At 35.8% G+C, this 16,922-nt stretch overlaps 1 gene segment (V, D, J or C); it reads right to left on the reverse strand.

Annotated features, from left to right (window-relative positions):
• The window catches only part of LOC141492841 (T cell receptor beta constant 2-like), a 439,396-nt gene that overhangs the window by 5,543 nt on the left and 416,931 nt on the right, over positions 1-16,922 (reverse strand).

Here is a 16,922-nt window from a genome sequence, read left to right on the forward strand (position 1 = left end):
CTCTTCTTTTGTTTTGGGTTTTTTGGGGGGGGTTTGGGTTATTTTTAGATTTTTCAAGGCAATTGGGGCTAAGTGGCTTGCCCAAGGCCACACAGCTAGGTAATTATTAAGTGTCTGAGGTTGGATAATGCTCTCTTCTTAAGGCAATTTCTCTTCAGTTATCACATACTGAGAGCTGAGGAAGTCTTTCTGAAAATAGAATAGAGCATATGCATTGGAAGAGATGCCAGAATAAGTGCAACCCTTTCTGCTAGCTCACTACCTATCATCAGAAGATACCCATGATAAGCATCCATTCAGAATGAAATTAACAGTATGACAAGTAAAGGGATGATTCTAAGGAACACAGTGGTGCTGTGTTAAGTTGTCCCTGAAATAACCTCTCTCTCTCTCTCTCTCTCTCTCTCTCTCTCTCTCTCTCTCCCCCTTTTGAGTACAACTAGATTCATCTTACAATCACCTTTATTTTTGTTCAGGGAAGATGATACTCTGCTATACTGTGGTTAAACTGGTGGCACAGAAATACTCAGATGTCTGATTTCTGTTTGTAGAATCCAGAATTAAAAGAAAGAATTGCTGTGCTGTTCTAGTGGCATTGTAGCCATCTGAAATTTCTCCTTTTTCCACAAGACCCACATCAATAGAATAGTGGATAAGCTTTAGACCCAACCCTTCGTCTTGTCTATACCAGAACATATAGTCATGTCTCAGATCTTGGTCACATCTCAGTTCTACCTTCTGTCCTATTCCTGTGACCAGATATCTAAAGTTCTGAGTAATGCCAGCATCTGTGGGATCTGTGGAAAAAGAAAAAAAAAGATGTGAAAAAGAGCTGCAGAAGCTAGGTATTAGAAACATAAGGAAAAGATTTGGAGTTAGATATGAAAAAATTAAGAAAGAGAATTTAACATATAAAAAGCACTCACCTATATTCAGGAGAAAAAAGACAATGAAGTAGAGGAGCCTGGTACCCATTAGGGTAGGAAGGAGTAAGAGCTCTTCTTACATAACCCCAGCTGTTTCTGCAGTACTCAAAGACTTAAGGTAACAGGAAAAAGCTCCAGCAAGAAATGGGCTCCACCCTTCTCTTACATAATGGTTCATCAATAGTTAAATTGCAGAATCTTAAATTTCATGAATTAGAATGAATCACAGAAAAAAACCACAAATCAGAAGAAAGAAATCGAAGTTTAGGTTGGGTGACTGGCCTATGATCCTAAAGCTAGTGAGGAATTCAGTTCCATAACTAGCTTTTTCCCCCTCCCAGTGTACTCCTGTCTCCATATATTGTGGACTTACATAGATTTGACAAACAATATGTTGTTCTGTTTCCACAGAAGAAAGTGGAAATGACTCAGTTCCACATATCTCTTTCCAATTTATTATAATGAAACACTACAAACAGTTTGATGAATAATTAAAATTGACAAGAACTGAGGACTAGAGTCCTTTGTACAAGGGGTACTTTGTAACTAAATCAGATTGAGGTTTAGGAAAGGGAACTTGAAGCAACCAGAAAAAGGAACTAATTTCTTGAGGTAAAAAAAATGCCTCTGGGCATAAATGAACTGGCTGAATGATCTGCTTACAGAAAAGCTCACTCTCTATAGACTTTTCATTATCAAGAGAAAACAGCAACACATTTAAAGTTTTTCCCCTCCTCCTGGATTCTGAGCCTTTGACTTTTTTGCTGAGCTGAGATACAAATCTCAGAGATAGAAATCCAAGGAGAGAGACAAAGAGAGACAGTAACAGAAGAAAGAGAGAGGGAGGGGAAGAGAGAGAGAGACAGAGATAACAGTCAAGTCTTTCCCTAACACTAATAATAACAATAATAACAAAAATAATAATAATAATAATAATAATTCTAGTGCTTACTAAGTCAGACAGTGTCCTAATGTTGCTGCTGATTTGTTTCTTGGGCTCGGTTTTGCCCTACGATGATCAAGACTCAAATTTAGGAATGCAGGGTTTGGAAAGAAAATAGAGATTTATTAAAGGAAGTTACAGCAAATTAAGAAAGTAACAGAAAAGTTAAAAAGAGTTTAAAGAGAAGACCACGTGGATTGCTGAATGAATTGGCCAGGCCAGCTGGCTAGGGTTCAATAGAAGACTGGAAGGTAAAAGAGGATAACCCCTTTCCTCTTAATCTCTTTAAATTCTCTCCAAGAGTCCATAGGAGGGGTGGTGATCTAGGAGTGACCCAAGTTCCTCATTGGAGATTTTGCCTTTTGGGGAGGGGTCTCTTTTTGGGTGGTCTTGGGTGTTTCCAGGGCCTCCCAGGCTACCCCACCAAATAAACAATGCAATCCAAATCAGATTGAAGGTATGGCCTAAATTAGACAACAAAGGAAGAAGGAAGATTCCCTTTAAAATGCAAACAAAAAATTTACAAAGTTTGTCTCCAACTGATCTCATCACTTTCATGCCCTGATTTCTGTGCATCAATAAGCTCTTTTAGTGATTAACTGTTTTGATTCTGCCAACAACCTTAGGAGGTATATGGTATTATTACCCTCATTTTACAGATAAAGAAACTGAGGCAGACAGAGACTAAGTGTCTTACTCAGGGGTCACAAAGTTGTGAGGATCTGAGGCTGCATTTGAACGCAGGTTTTCCTACTTCAGGTCTAGCACTCTAGTCACACCTGGAGAAGGTTTGAGCCTCTCAGCTGAAGACTACAGATGGGGTCATCCTATGAACAGTGAGAAAAATGACCCAATCCAAAGACAATTGTGCCAAGAACTGGAAATATGAGAAATAAGAGGCCCAGAAGAAAGTAGCACCATCAGACAATTAGAAATTGTTGCCTCTGTAGCACTAGGGAGATTAGTTCCCCCTTCAGACATGTGTCCTAGCCACATTGTTACCTAGATACCTTCCTTATTTATGTATGTGGAGGCATGTATGTTCCCAATGGGTGTAGGCTTCCCCACTCTTATATAAATCCCGGAGCCCAGAATAGCAACCAATTAGCAGTAGAACAATTTAGTCAAGAGAGCTTAGTGGAACAATCACCCAAGCTGATGTGCATGTGAGGAACAGCCCAGTCAGGCTATGATTAGCCAGAGAGCTTTATCCATGGAACTGTAGCTGCTAGCTACTTGGGTTGGGTTCTGTCTATGAGGAATCATTATTCAGACTGGGAAAGCATGGGTCAAAATAAAACAAAAATTTATTAAAAACCTAAAAATAGGTTTATTTATACATTCTATTTCCTCTTCTGCTAATCTAGAATGTGTAAATAAACCTATTTGAGAACAAAGAAATCAAACGACCATAGAAAAATTTCCTAAGAAAAAGCATCGGGACTAGATGAATTTACAAATGAATTCTAACAAACATTTAAAGATCAAGTAGTTCCAATGTTAAATAAATTATTTGAAATAATGGGCAATGAAGGAGTCCTACCAAACTCCTTTTCATGAAAAAAAAAACCATGATATTGATATCTAAACCAGGAAGAGCAACATCAAAGAAAAGGATAGACCAATTTCACTAAAGGATATGGATGCAAAAATCCTAAATAAAATTCTAGCTAGAAGATTACAATAAGATAGACCAAAGATTATACATTGTGACCAAATCGGAGTTATATTAGGAATGTAGGGAGGGTTTAACATAAGGAAAACTAAAGCCATCCCTTCCACATTGTGACTTTCTTCATCATGGTTTCAATATGTCCTGGATCAGCATAAAAAATTAAATAGAATTTTGGGAGAAATTTTGTATCTTGACTATTTTGTATTTATTTTATGGCTACTATTCCATTCAGCTCTGTTCTCTCTGTGCATTCATTTCCCCAACTGGTACCCATATTAAAAGGTTGAGTCTCCTTAGAAGGAGTGACTATTACTACTATATTTATAAACATGTACACACACACATATATATATATATATATATATATACATATATTTATATGCTTATACATCTTACTAACAAAAATCTATAGTCTTCTATTTCAACTTGGATGAATGGCAACCTGGGGAAGATCTTTAGGAAAGTGAACAGGTTGATAAAGTCTCAAGTTTGAGGAGCCATGAAAGAAAAAATTTATGTCTTGTGGTGATGTAGGAAAAGTAAGTGAATTGAAATTGAAACTGAAAAACAGTGTCAGATGGAAGAGGTGTTGAGTAGGTAGAATCCCCCACATTTGGGAACAGATTTGTAGTGTGAATTAAAAAAATTAGGATTCCTTCTAGGTTACCCTTCCCCTGCCCAATAAACCTGTAGCTTGATAGCCCCAGGGACCCTTTTGAGTTCTAAAAAATGTGAAATCTCATACATCCCCTCTCCATCCTCAACCCATTAACTAGAAAGATGCTTAGGCATCTTTAATCTATATTTTGAACAAAACCCTTGGCTAGTTTTTGGACTCATATCTTATATCTGTATGCTTAGAAATTATCTTTTAATACTTGTCACACCCTGGACCAAGTCAATGACTTCCAGAAATTCCACTCAAGAAAACTGCAAAGAAATTGCATATGGTGAGAAGACTCATCTTAGATAACTCTATCAATCTCTACCTTCATGTCCTACCCAGATAATAGGTCCTGTCTTAGGAAGAGAAAAATGAAGAGAATGGATGACCTTATTCCTAAATGACAATCAAAATTGCTGTTCTCCTTATACTAAATATAAAAAAGATTTTTGGTAAGTGCCTGTAATATAATGCAAAATGGACTTGTTAGAAGAATTTCTCCTCAAAATCCTATCATGTAAGAGCTCTTTAAGACCCTTTAGAACAAGAACAGAGGGTTAGTACTTGGGAGATATTAGAGTCAGCAAAGTCTCTTCTGTTGGAGTTACCTATTGGCTGGAACCAGACATAGTATTAGTATAAGAATCCTTCAGACTGAGATTCACAGCACAGATATATTATGAGATTTGAAAGCATCAATAATACTCAAAAGATTACCTGAATATGATCCAAATATGGCATTTTCTTCCTTGGTTTTGAAATTTAATGTAGGTAGAACACCTCACCTTTTTTTATTGACATTTTTTTCAAAAAGGAAATGATTTTATGGTTAAACTGAGTATTTATATGTACATTGCTGTCTGGTTTATATTATCAAATTCTAGGGTTAAGAGAAAGCTGAAAGACACTATACTTATTAGAGATTTTCCTCTGTCAGTGACACCAATATTAACAAAATGATCATCTGTACCCCCAACCTAAGGTCTTATCTATATCAGAACAAATAATTATGCTCCAGATCCTGGACATATCTCAATCTCATCTTGTGTCCTAATGATATTACCAAATGTCTCAAGTTCTGGGTGATTTCAGCATCCATAAAGTCTATGAAAAAAGGAGGAGGAACTGAAAATCAGGAGTCAGATACTAGGCACCCCAAAAAAGCTTCAAGTTGACATTTTCAAGTTCACTAAAGTAATTTCTCAGGATTCACCTGCTTCCAGGAGAAAAATGGTCACATTAAAGAATGTGATTTCCATGCAAAGGTCTGGGAAGAAATGAGTAGAATGTCTTCTCAGTTCTGATCTCCAAAGTCATGAAATATAGGGAATTAGAAAAGTTCTAAAGGGAATCTATCAGTAAAATATCACTCCACAGTTCATGATGTTTCTATTTTGCTGAAGGACTTCAGAATAAGCACAAGTATCTTTCAAAAAATGTGACCATACCTACCTACTCTTTATTGTCTCATCAAGTATAGAATTACAGGAAATGTGAGGGTTGAAATGGAGAAGCCAGAACTAGAAAACACATCTCTTGACTTCCTTTTTTTTTTTTTGCAAGACAATGGGGTGAAGTGACCTGAAGTGACACAGTTAAGTGTCTGAGGTTTGATTTGAACTCAGGTCTTCCTGACACCAGGGCTGGTGCTCTATTCACTATGTCATTTTTCTACCATTCTAGACTTATTTTACCTCTCTATATTGCCACCTGAATCATTGGTCATAAGTACTTTTTTATCTAGCATATTCATTCTGAATATCTCTTCTGATGTCCTTAAATGATATATCTTGTTCTGTGTTTTGGATTTCAATTGATCTAGTATCTTTATATTCTCTTTGGTAATAAACATTAAGGGACTTCGTGGAATCTTCAGAGACATGATTTCATATTTATATTGCTATTTTTATTCATTTCTTTCTGAAAATTCCATGGAATATATCAAGCCTATCCAAATCTCCTCAGAGGCTAATATCAGACAACTTAAAGCTTAGAAGGTTTGTGGTTGCCCATATTTGCATGTGAAAGGCATAAATTTAGACCAAAAGATTCAAAATGGAAAGTGATTGTCTCAGAGTGACTTCAACTATCTTTTCTTCTATTTCTCTTTCTTTTACATGGCAGGTCCAGGGAATATTAAAGTTGGAGGATTTTAGTGGTGTAGGCCCATGTAGCCCTTTGCTTTATATTGATTGGAATGAAATTTCACAAATTGTGTTAAGGGGCAATGTAGATTGACTGCTTTATTAAAAAAAAACACCTCAGGAACTGATGGGGAGTTTAAGGGTACTTTGAAACTCTAAATTTGATAGGGACTTGGGGTTGACATTTTGATACTGCTAGCAAGATGAAGTGAGTTCAAAAGGCTGAGTAAATGACTGTATTCTTATTGCCTGTCAGATTTTGCTTCCAAAAGAATTAAGCCTCTGGGACTTAGACTCTAGGAAGTGACAGATCTTTCTTTTTGGAAAGAAAGCTAAAACATAGATGAGATTTTTTTTCCCCTAGATGGCTGAATTATTAAGAACTGACTTTCTTGGTAAAAAAAGCTCAATCTCTGGGCTATAAACTTAAAAAAAAAGAGATGTCAAAATTATCTCTTCCACAAATGGAGAAGTAGGAGTACTGATGAAGACAAGAGCCAAAGACTTAGTTTGCAGTATTAATGATAAAAACTTATAGAAAAAATATAGTGGTACAAAGAAGCACAAATTCAATACTTAGGACAGTCCCCATCCACCCATCCTAGAAAAACACAATGTCATCATGTGAAGCCATAGGTGCTGCCCTTCTAAGTAGGTTCCTCAATCATAATTCTTCCCCACATAATACTCTCTCCTTGTATGTACTGACCTCATGCATTCCCTGTCTGTACCACCCTCTTCTCTTTATGTATAATTTTTATTTATTTCCCCTGAAAGAGAGATGTTTCCTGTAAAACTTTGACACAGATGTATAGGCAATAAATTCTATTTCTATGGCCCTCATTGTGCTTCTTTATTTTTTTTAAAGAAAGATTTTGTTTATTTTGAGTTTTACAATTTTTCCCCTATTCTTGCTTCCCTCCCCCTACCCCCCCACAGAAGGCATTCTGTTAGTGCTTACATTGGTTCCATGTTATACATTGATCTCGGTTGAATGAGATGACAGAGAAATCATATACTTAAGGAAGGAAAATAAAGTATGAGATAATAAAATTATATAATAATATGCTTTTTTTCCTAATTTGATGGTAATAGTCTTTGGTCCTTGTTCAAAGTCCATAATTCTTTCTCTGGATACAGATGGTATTCTCCATTGCAGATAGCTCAAAATTGTCCCTGGTTGTTGGACTGAAGGGATGAGCAAGTCGATCGGGGTTGATCATCACCCCTATGTTGCTGTTAGGGTACACAATGTTTTTCTGGTTCTGTTCATATTACTCAGCATCAGTTCATGCAAATCCTTCCATGCTTCCCTGAATTCTCATCCCTCCTGGTTTCTAATAGAACAATAGTGTTCCACGACATACATATAACACAGTTTGTTAAGCCATTCCCCAACTGAAGGACATTCACTTAATTTCCAATTTTTTTGCCACCACAAACAGGACTGCTATAAATATTTTTGTACAAGTGATGTTTTTACCCTTTTTTAAAATAATCTCTTTAGGGTATAGACCCAGTAGTGGTATTGCTGAGTCAAAGGGTTTGCACATTTTTGTTTCCTTTTGGGCATAATCCCAAATTGCTCTCCAGAAAGGTTGGATGAATTCACAGCCCCACCAACAATGTATTAGTGTCCCAGATTTCCTGCATCCCTTCCAACATTGATCATTGTCCTTTCTGTTCTTTATTCCTCAGTCTGAGAGGTGTGTAGTGGTATCTCAGAGATGCTTTAATTTGCATTTCGCTAATAAGTAATGACTTGGAGCAATTTTTCATATGACTATAGATTTCTTTGATTTCCCCAGCTGTAAATTGCCTTTTCATATCCTTTAACCCTTTGTCAATTGGGGAATGGCTTGTTTTTTTGAAAATTTGACTCAGTTATGTGTATATTTTAGAAATGAGTCATTTGTCAGAAATACTACTTGCAAAAATTGTTTCCCAATTTACATTTCTTTTGATCTTGGTTACTGGTTTTGTTTGTGCACAAGCTTTTTTTTTTTTTTTTTAGTTTTTTGCAAGGCAATGGGGTTAAGTGGCTTGCCCAAGGCCACACAGCTAGGTAATTATTAAGTGTCTGAGGCCGGATTTGAATGCACAAGCTTTTTAATTTAATGTAGTCAAAATTATCTAGTTTTTTTTTTTTAATGATAGTCTCCATCTCTTCCTTGGTCATAAACTGTTTCCCTTTCCATAGATCTGGCAGGTAAACTACTCCTTGATGTTCTAGTTTGCTTATATTGCTTTTTATGTCTAAATTTTGTATTCATTTGGATCTTATCTTGGTATAGGGTGTGAGGTGTTGGTCTAATCTAAGTTTCTTTCATACTAACTTCCAATTTTCCCAGCAGTTTTATTGAAGAGAGAGTTTTTAACCCAATAACTGGACTCTTTGTGTTGATCAAACAGCAGATAACTATAATTGTTTCCTGCTATTGCACCTAGTCTATTCCACTGGTCCACCACTCTGTTACTTAGCCAATACCAGACAGTTTTGAGGACCGATGCTTTATAATATAATTTTAGATCTGGTAAGGCTAATATGCTTCTTTATTTAGTAGATGTGCTTGAAATAATAGTTTTCTCTAAATGATTATTTAAAGTTGGTTGACTATGGTTCAAGTGGATAAGGAACAAATATATTCTGAAAAATTCAAGAGGTGAAAAAAGTCATTTGTTAGAGTTTCTCATTGAATTTATTGGTCACTATTCAATCTAGCACAAATTAAATATTTTTTTGTAAATATATGGAGTAATTGTATGAGATTGAATGTTTTCAAACTAGATGAGTTTTTCTTGGGGACTAAGGGATATATCCCTAAGTATCTTGTAAATAATTACTTTTAGAAATATATAATCTTACAGATGTTAAAGTCCTTAGAGATAATAACCAGCATATATATATATATATATATATATATATGATCTCATTTTATTTTCATAATAACACTAGAGAAAAGATTGACTTATTTTCCTTTTTTTAATTGATGAAGAAGTTAAAGCAGGCAGAAGTTAAGTGATTTGCCAGGGTCATGCAGTAAATCTTTGAATCCTGATTTGAACTCTGGTCTTCCAGACTCCAGGTCCAGTCAGTATCCATTGTGCCACTACTTTAATGATAACTTCTATATTTTTTTAAGACGTGAATAGAAGTCGAACCTCCAGATTATAATTTTCATACTCTTGTTTATTCCTTTTTATTATTAATCAATCAGCTTTGAGGAAGGGTAACATAAAAACAAGTCAGGTATAGATTCAAGAGAGAGCTAGGGAGTTGAACAAATCAGGGAAATGTAGGTCAGGTGCTAGCTGTGGATAGTATCTCTGCTTTTTTTTTTATTAGGTGACAGTCTTTCTGCTTCTATGACTATGGAATGTTTATCTCTGATTCCTACTAGAGGCAGCCTCTCCTTAATGTTTGAGTATCTCTCTCCAGTGAGAGAAAAGGGTAGTGAAAGAGGCAGAGAGAGAGAAATTCTTTTTTCCCCTACAGACATTTCTTTAGGTAATTTTTTGATCTGCCTTTGCAAACTGCTAAACTCTTCTATGGCTTAGATATTTAAAGATTGCTAAAAATTGTCTTTTTTTTAGTTCGTTTAATGAGGTCAATGTCACACTCTCTTCTACTCATAAAGGAAAAGGATCACAATATGTCAATACCTTGTTAAAAGATTATATTATTATTACCTATGAGTAAATCCACCAGTTTCAGCTCAAATATTATCTTCCCTATTTATTATTACTATTATTATTAAAAGAAGTTAGGTACTCTACAAGATAGAGGAAAAAAGAGGGTACATTCCCAAAATGGGGGACAACTTGTTCAAGAGCACAGAAATAGAAGATGCATTATGTATGAAAGACAAGAAGGGTATTTCAAGTGAACTAAGTGTGTGAAAAGGAATTATACTTTTTTGTGTGTAATAGGCAATGGGGTTAAGTGATTTGCCCAGGGTGGCACAACTAGGCAATTATTAAGCATCTGAGGCTGCATTTGAACTCAGGTCCTTCTGCCTTCAGGGACAGTGCTCTATCCACTGTACCACCTAGCTTCCCCAAAAAGAATAATGGAAAGTCAGGAGAGAAACAAATTGTGAAGGTATTTAAATGTCAACTAACTCCCAACAGAAATTTGTGTTGGTTTTTTTTTTCATGGAAGCTGTAGGTACCATTACAGCTTATTCAATCTGGTACGTAGTTATATATCACTTTTGCTTTTGGAATATTATTTTGACAGCTGTGTGGAGAAAGGATGAGAGAGTGGAGAAGTTGAAAACAAGGAAATCAACATGAAGCTATTGCAACAGTCAAGGCAAGAGGGTTGAATAGGGCTTATATCTCTTTGAGTGAATGAAAAAAAAAACACATGCAAAAGATATTCTGGATGTGGAACTGACAGAACTTGTCAAATGATTTGAATGTTGGGTTAGGAAGAGTAAGAAGCCCAAGGCGACTTCTAGGAAGTTTCTTCCTTCAGAGAAAGAGAGTTTTGATAGCTCTTCAGTTTGATATCTCCAGGAATCATATTTCACTCTTTTTTGAAACCCCTAGACATTTTTAACCTGTCAAAATAGGCAGCTGTTATTGTGGTTGAATCCTTTTAGTATTAGTTTACTCTTCATGACTCCATTTTGGGTTTTCTTGGTAAGGATCCTGTAGTGGTTTGTCATTTCCTTTTCTTATATATTTTACAGATAAAGAAACTGAGGCAACAGGGTTAAGTGACAACACACAGCCAGTAAATGTTTGAGGTTAGATTTGACCACATTTGGGATTTTCTTTGCAAAACACTGGAATGATTTGCTTTTTCAGATTGTTTTTTAGTCAGGTCTGATTTTCTATGACTCCATTTGGGGTTATATTGGCAAAGATATTGGAGTGGTTTGCTATTTTCTTCTCCAGTTCATTTTACAGTTGTGTAATTTGAGGCAGACAGAGAAGCATTACTAGTAAATGTTTGAAGCTGGATTTGAACTCAGTTCTTGTTAACCCCAGACCTGGTGCTTTATCTACTTTATCATCAAGCTGCCCAGTAATGTGAAGACAGAAGCTAATTAGGATCATTTCTTTTCAAGGACTAAAATGCCTACTGGCTGAATAAACATAGTGGACTAGAAACAACTTTTGTTGTTTGCTGCTTTGGGACTGGGGTGCTTAATCTTTCTTGAGTCATGAACTGGTTGGCAATCTGGTGAAACCTATAAACCCTTTTCAGAATCATGTTTTTAAATGCACAAAAAAATAAGAATACATAGCAATCAAAAGGAAACCATTATATTGAAATGTAGTTATTAAAGCATTTTAGAAAATTCACAGAACACAGGATAAGAATCTCTTCACATGACAATCAGCACAACTCCTTTTGTTATTACCTGACTGACACTAGAAGAAATCAGAGGTCCATATTCATTTAAACAGAGACTCAGGTCTAGAAAGAAACTCTGATAACTGATTCTAAGGATCAGCAGTACTGAAGAGGGTATCTCCATTCATCCTGATTCATATCTTGTCTTTGGATCCAGATGGCTCTGGAAGAGAAAGTGAGGCTGGTGACTTAGCACAGCATTCTCTTATTCAGATCCAAGTCATGTGCTTGTCATGGCATCATCTCCCTGATGTCATGGTCTTCTTTGAGAATGAAGGGCAAACATTACTATTTGTAGATTCTAGGGTTAGAAGAAAGAATTTTTCCTCTTTCTGAAAGACATTGTATCTGTCAGAGCTCTGTCTGAGCTGCTGTTGATATTAATTGAGTAATAAATAAGTTTGGTTCTAACCACAGCCTTAGGTCTTGCTGATACATATACATATATATATACATACATACATATATTATATATATATATACTTATGCATATAATCATATCTCATATCCTGTTCTTAGTGTCACTTTATGTCCTGAACCTGTGACCAGGCATTTCAAGTTCTAGGTGACTCCAGAATCTATGAGATCTTTGGGCAAAGGACAAAGAAGGTAGGACATAGATGAGGAAGAAATCTGATACTATTGCCATAAAGATAAAGTTTAGATCTCTGTAAGGCAAAAGTTTCCAATCTGTAAACAAGATTTACCTAATTCTAAGACAGTGACCACAAATTTAAAAAAAAAACAATGTCTATGCAAGGTCAGTATCAGAAGGAATCAGGTACTGTTTCAACTCTGGAATTCATTGACTCTGAGACACTGGAGAATTAATAACCCTATATGGCATCCACTTAGTTATTTCTTACTCCCCCAACCCCAGATCTGAAAAAGAGCCCTGGAGGGAAGTGGTTGCCTGGTGCTAAGGTTCTCATCAAAGATTTCCTTTGAAAATCCTAAAACTCTGGAGTTAGGAATGACCATGTTTTACTTTGAAAATAAAGAAACTGAAGTCCAAAGAGGTGAATTGACTTCTCCATGGTTATATGCATAGAGAGGAAAAGCAGGGCTAGAAATCTGTTCTCCTTACTCCAAATTTAGTATTCTTTGGAGTATCCATTAGATCACCTACTTGGAACTTGTAGAAAAAGCTTTGTTCTCAAATTTGCTACTGCAAAAACACATGGTATTGGGAGACTGTGTGCATGTTTTTGAGTGAAAGGGATATAAATGAAAGCTGTAGTGGGAAGACAAAGATTAGGCATGAGAGGAAGTGACTGGTATTGAGATGACACCAGCAACTCAACATTAATGACTTTAACCCATTGTGAATGGTATGTCAACCTATTCTCTAATTTTTCTTTCAACTGATAAAGTTCTGCTCTTCCTCCCTTTCCCCCAATTTTTTTTCTGTCTGATAAGAAAGAATATTCAATTCAAAGATGTTTCCCTCTCTTCTCTATTACACATATACCTTGTTTAAATCAATTGACTGGTTCTAGATTTAAAAAAAAAACCTATCCCAATTACTTTTTAAGCTCAGTTCCCTTATTTTCAAATGGGAAGTTGCAACACAAAGAGTCAAGAAATATTTGGAACTGCCGAGAAATATGTAAAAAAGATCAAGATGCAGACCTGGTTCTGAAATGCCAGGTTTTTCTTATGGAAGAGACTTGATTCAATTCACAGAGAATCTTATAGGTTTGATTAATTAGTTATTTAGTAAGTATTCCAATGCAGAGAAAAGTTAAACAGCTGAGTCTGAACAATTAACAATAGAGATATGAGTAAACAAATGTAAATGGGAGGAGCCTTGGCAAAAAGCAGAATGCTCTCCTCAGAGATAGTTAGCCCTGGAAATTTCCTTGGAATATTGACTTCTTCTATACAATTAAAAATCTATGTCTCTGTGTGTGTGTGTGTATACACATATATGTATATATGTATGTATACATATGTATCATCTTCATATATATGAAGATATAGACACCTACATACATGTATATGTATATATATAAATGCATGAATAGGCATACACACACAAAAGTCTGCCTTACTTCTTCCACTTCAATATTCTCTTCCCCTCAAATGATAATTAAAGAAAGAAAAAGCCTTATATGTGTTTGTAGAGTTAATATGAATAGTTAAGCAAAGAAAATTTCTTTATTGGTCAAAAACTGTCTCTTTCTACATTCTGAGTTCTTTATCTTTCTATCAGGAGATGGGTAGTGTGTTTCATCATTAGCACTTTGGCATCATGATTGGTCATTACTCCAATCAGAGTTCCTTAGTCTTTCATAGTTGTTTATCTCTACTCTATTGTTATTGAATGACTTATTCTCCAATGTCTATTCACTTCACTCTGTTGGTTCACATAAGACTTTCGAAGTCTTTCTGAATTCCCCTCATCTTGTCTTATAGCACAATAATATTCCATAATATTTATATAACATAAGTATTCAGGCAGAGCCTAATTTATGGATACCTTCCTCAGATTGTCATTCTCTGCCACCTCAGTAAGATTTGAAACAGTTTTGTGCATTTGTTAATTTTGTTTTCTTAGGACTAATGTTTCCCTTATTATACCTTCCCTCTTCACCCTTGTTCTTTTTTCTTCTATTTCCCTGTTAAGAGAAATGTATATCATATATATATATATATATATATATATATATATATATATATATATATATATATACCCATACTCTCTGTCTTTTTCTGTCTCTATCTCTCGGTCTCTCTTTCTGTCTCTTTCTCTCTTTCTCTTTATCTCTGATTCTGTCTTTCTGACTCTCTCTGTCTCTGTCTCTCCCTCTCTGTCTTTCTGTCTGTCTGTCTCTGTCTTTCTGTCTCTTTCACTCTGTCTTTCTCTGTCTGTCTTTCCTTCACTCCCAACTCTCTCTCTCTCTCTCTCTCTCTCTCTCTCTCTCTCTCTCTCTCTCTCTCTCTCCCGTCTCTCTCCCTCTCTCTCTGCTCACCCTCCCTCCACTGATCTGGGTACTTTTTACATTAGCAGGTTTTGTTTTTTATTTGATTCATTTCATAAATAGATAAATAATTTCTAATGATATGTTTATCTATGAAAACACTTACTAAACTGGGTGTTTTCTTTAGAAAGTTTCCCTTTCCATGAGAAGGGGAAAATATTTCTTAAATATGATCACTGATGTCAGTGAATGATCAATCATTTATTAAAGGTTTACTAGATGTATTAATCATAAAGACAGAAAGATTATCCATGCCCTCAAGGAATACACAGTCTTTTGAGGGAGACAACTTGCATGTGACTATGTACATCAAGCTATAGGAAGGAAAAATGAGAGGCAATTTCAGAGGTATTAGGACTGAAGGTATTTGGAGTGATATATGAAAGGAAACAATTCCAAATATGCCATTCTCCCCCAGAGATAAGTAGAGAATGGAGGAAAGAATTTGGATGATGGAGAACATCTGTGTTGGTGGGATTTGAAATGGACAAGCAGAGTGGGTGCAATATCATCTCTTGTTGAAGTCCTGAATAAGTGATTTTGTGTGTGTCAGCAAAATTCAACAGAGCTTAGGAACAGAAAGAAGTAAGCCAAATTTTCAGGGAATATATACTAAAAAACAATTTTTCCCTGACAGGGATGGAGAGAGGAGGGAAAGGAGGGAAAGAAGAATAAATGGGAATGTGGTCTTTGCTGATTTCATTACCACTTCTCTGCCTCCAAGTCAATCTTGGTCATTATGGAATTGAAAAAGAAACCAAGAAACTTTAGTATTCTATACATATCAGGGCATGGAGAATGTGTGTGGGGTTATTATATATTATATGTATTATTATTATTGTTGTTGTTCTTGTTCTTCTTCTTCTTCTTAGCACAGAGGCCAGGTAAGATTTGTGTGTGACTGGACATTTTGGACCCAGTTGTAATATTATAGAATGAAAGTTTTGTTTTGTACCTCCCCTTGGGAATAAATACAATGAGTGTTAAATCCTTTATGCTTAATATGTATATGTATTAACTTCTGCTTGTAAGCATGTATGTTTACAGTGAAGTATAAAAATGATGAGAATATGTGACTAGAACATCCCTTAGAGCACTTTCCCTCTGGCGCCATTGTTTTCTAAGTGTGCTTCAGTGCCTTGGTCTCTGCATCTTGATCTTTAAAGGATCAGACAATTTGATGTTCAAGGTCCTGATGTCTTGGGAGAGAGAGACATGGTGGAGACTTTGTACCTATTATTCCTGGTTCTCATCACATGGCCAATACATTTTATCTTTCTGAATTCACTTTTTTGATGACATTCTTTATCTGTTCCTCTTCAGAGTTTCTTACAACATGCTCAGGCAACTTTCTATTGGTCTCTTTGTGTGGTACTTATCTTTAGTTCTTTACAAGAAGTCATGCTTTACATAAAGAAAATATAAAGTAATCCCAGTTGGGGGAAGGAGAGTGATAAAGAAACCCTCTTGTAGGAGATGTTGCTTGATCTGGGTATTGATAGAAAGTAGGCATTCTACTCCCAGTACATTTCCTTTTCATTCACTGACTCCATTTTTACAATATATTATATCTTCAAATTCAGCTCTCTTCTGTGCCTCATCTATAAAAGCTCCTTCTACCTGCTCTATTAAATGAGAAGGTTCATGAGTATTATCAGTATTATCTTTCCATGCAGGAATACATGCAGTTCATCATCATTAAGTCCCTCATAATTTACCCTTCTTGTCCACTCTATGCTTCACCTGAGTCCTGTACTTGAAGATCAAACTTTCTGTTCAGCTCTGGTCATTTCAACAGGAACATTTGAAATTCCCATTTCATTGAAAGTTCATCTTTTCCCTTGGAAGAGGATGTTCAGTTTTGCTGCGTAGTTGATTCTCAGTTGCATTCCAACCTCTTTTGCCTTCCAGAATATTACATTCCAAGTCTTATGAGCCCTTAATGTAGTTGCTGCTAAATCCTTTGTGATCCTGACTGAAGCTCTGTGAGATTTGAATTGTGACCTTTTGTCTGCTTGTAATATTTTCTCTTTGACTTGGGAGTTCTGGAACTTGGCTATAATATTCCTGGGGGTTGTTTCTTTTGCATCTTTCTGGGGGAGATCAGTGGATTCTCTCCATTTCTATTTTGCCCTCTGCTTCTAGGCTATCAAGGCAATTTTCCTATAGAAATTCTTTAAAAATGATGTCAAGGCTCTTTTTCTGATCATGATTTTCA

The sequence above is a fragment of the Macrotis lagotis genome, chromosome 7 (assembly GCF_037893015.1).
Source record: "Macrotis lagotis isolate mMagLag1 chromosome 7, bilby.v1.9.chrom.fasta, whole genome shotgun sequence".
Taxonomy (NCBI): Eukaryota; Metazoa; Chordata; class Mammalia; order Peramelemorphia; family Peramelidae; genus Macrotis; species Macrotis lagotis.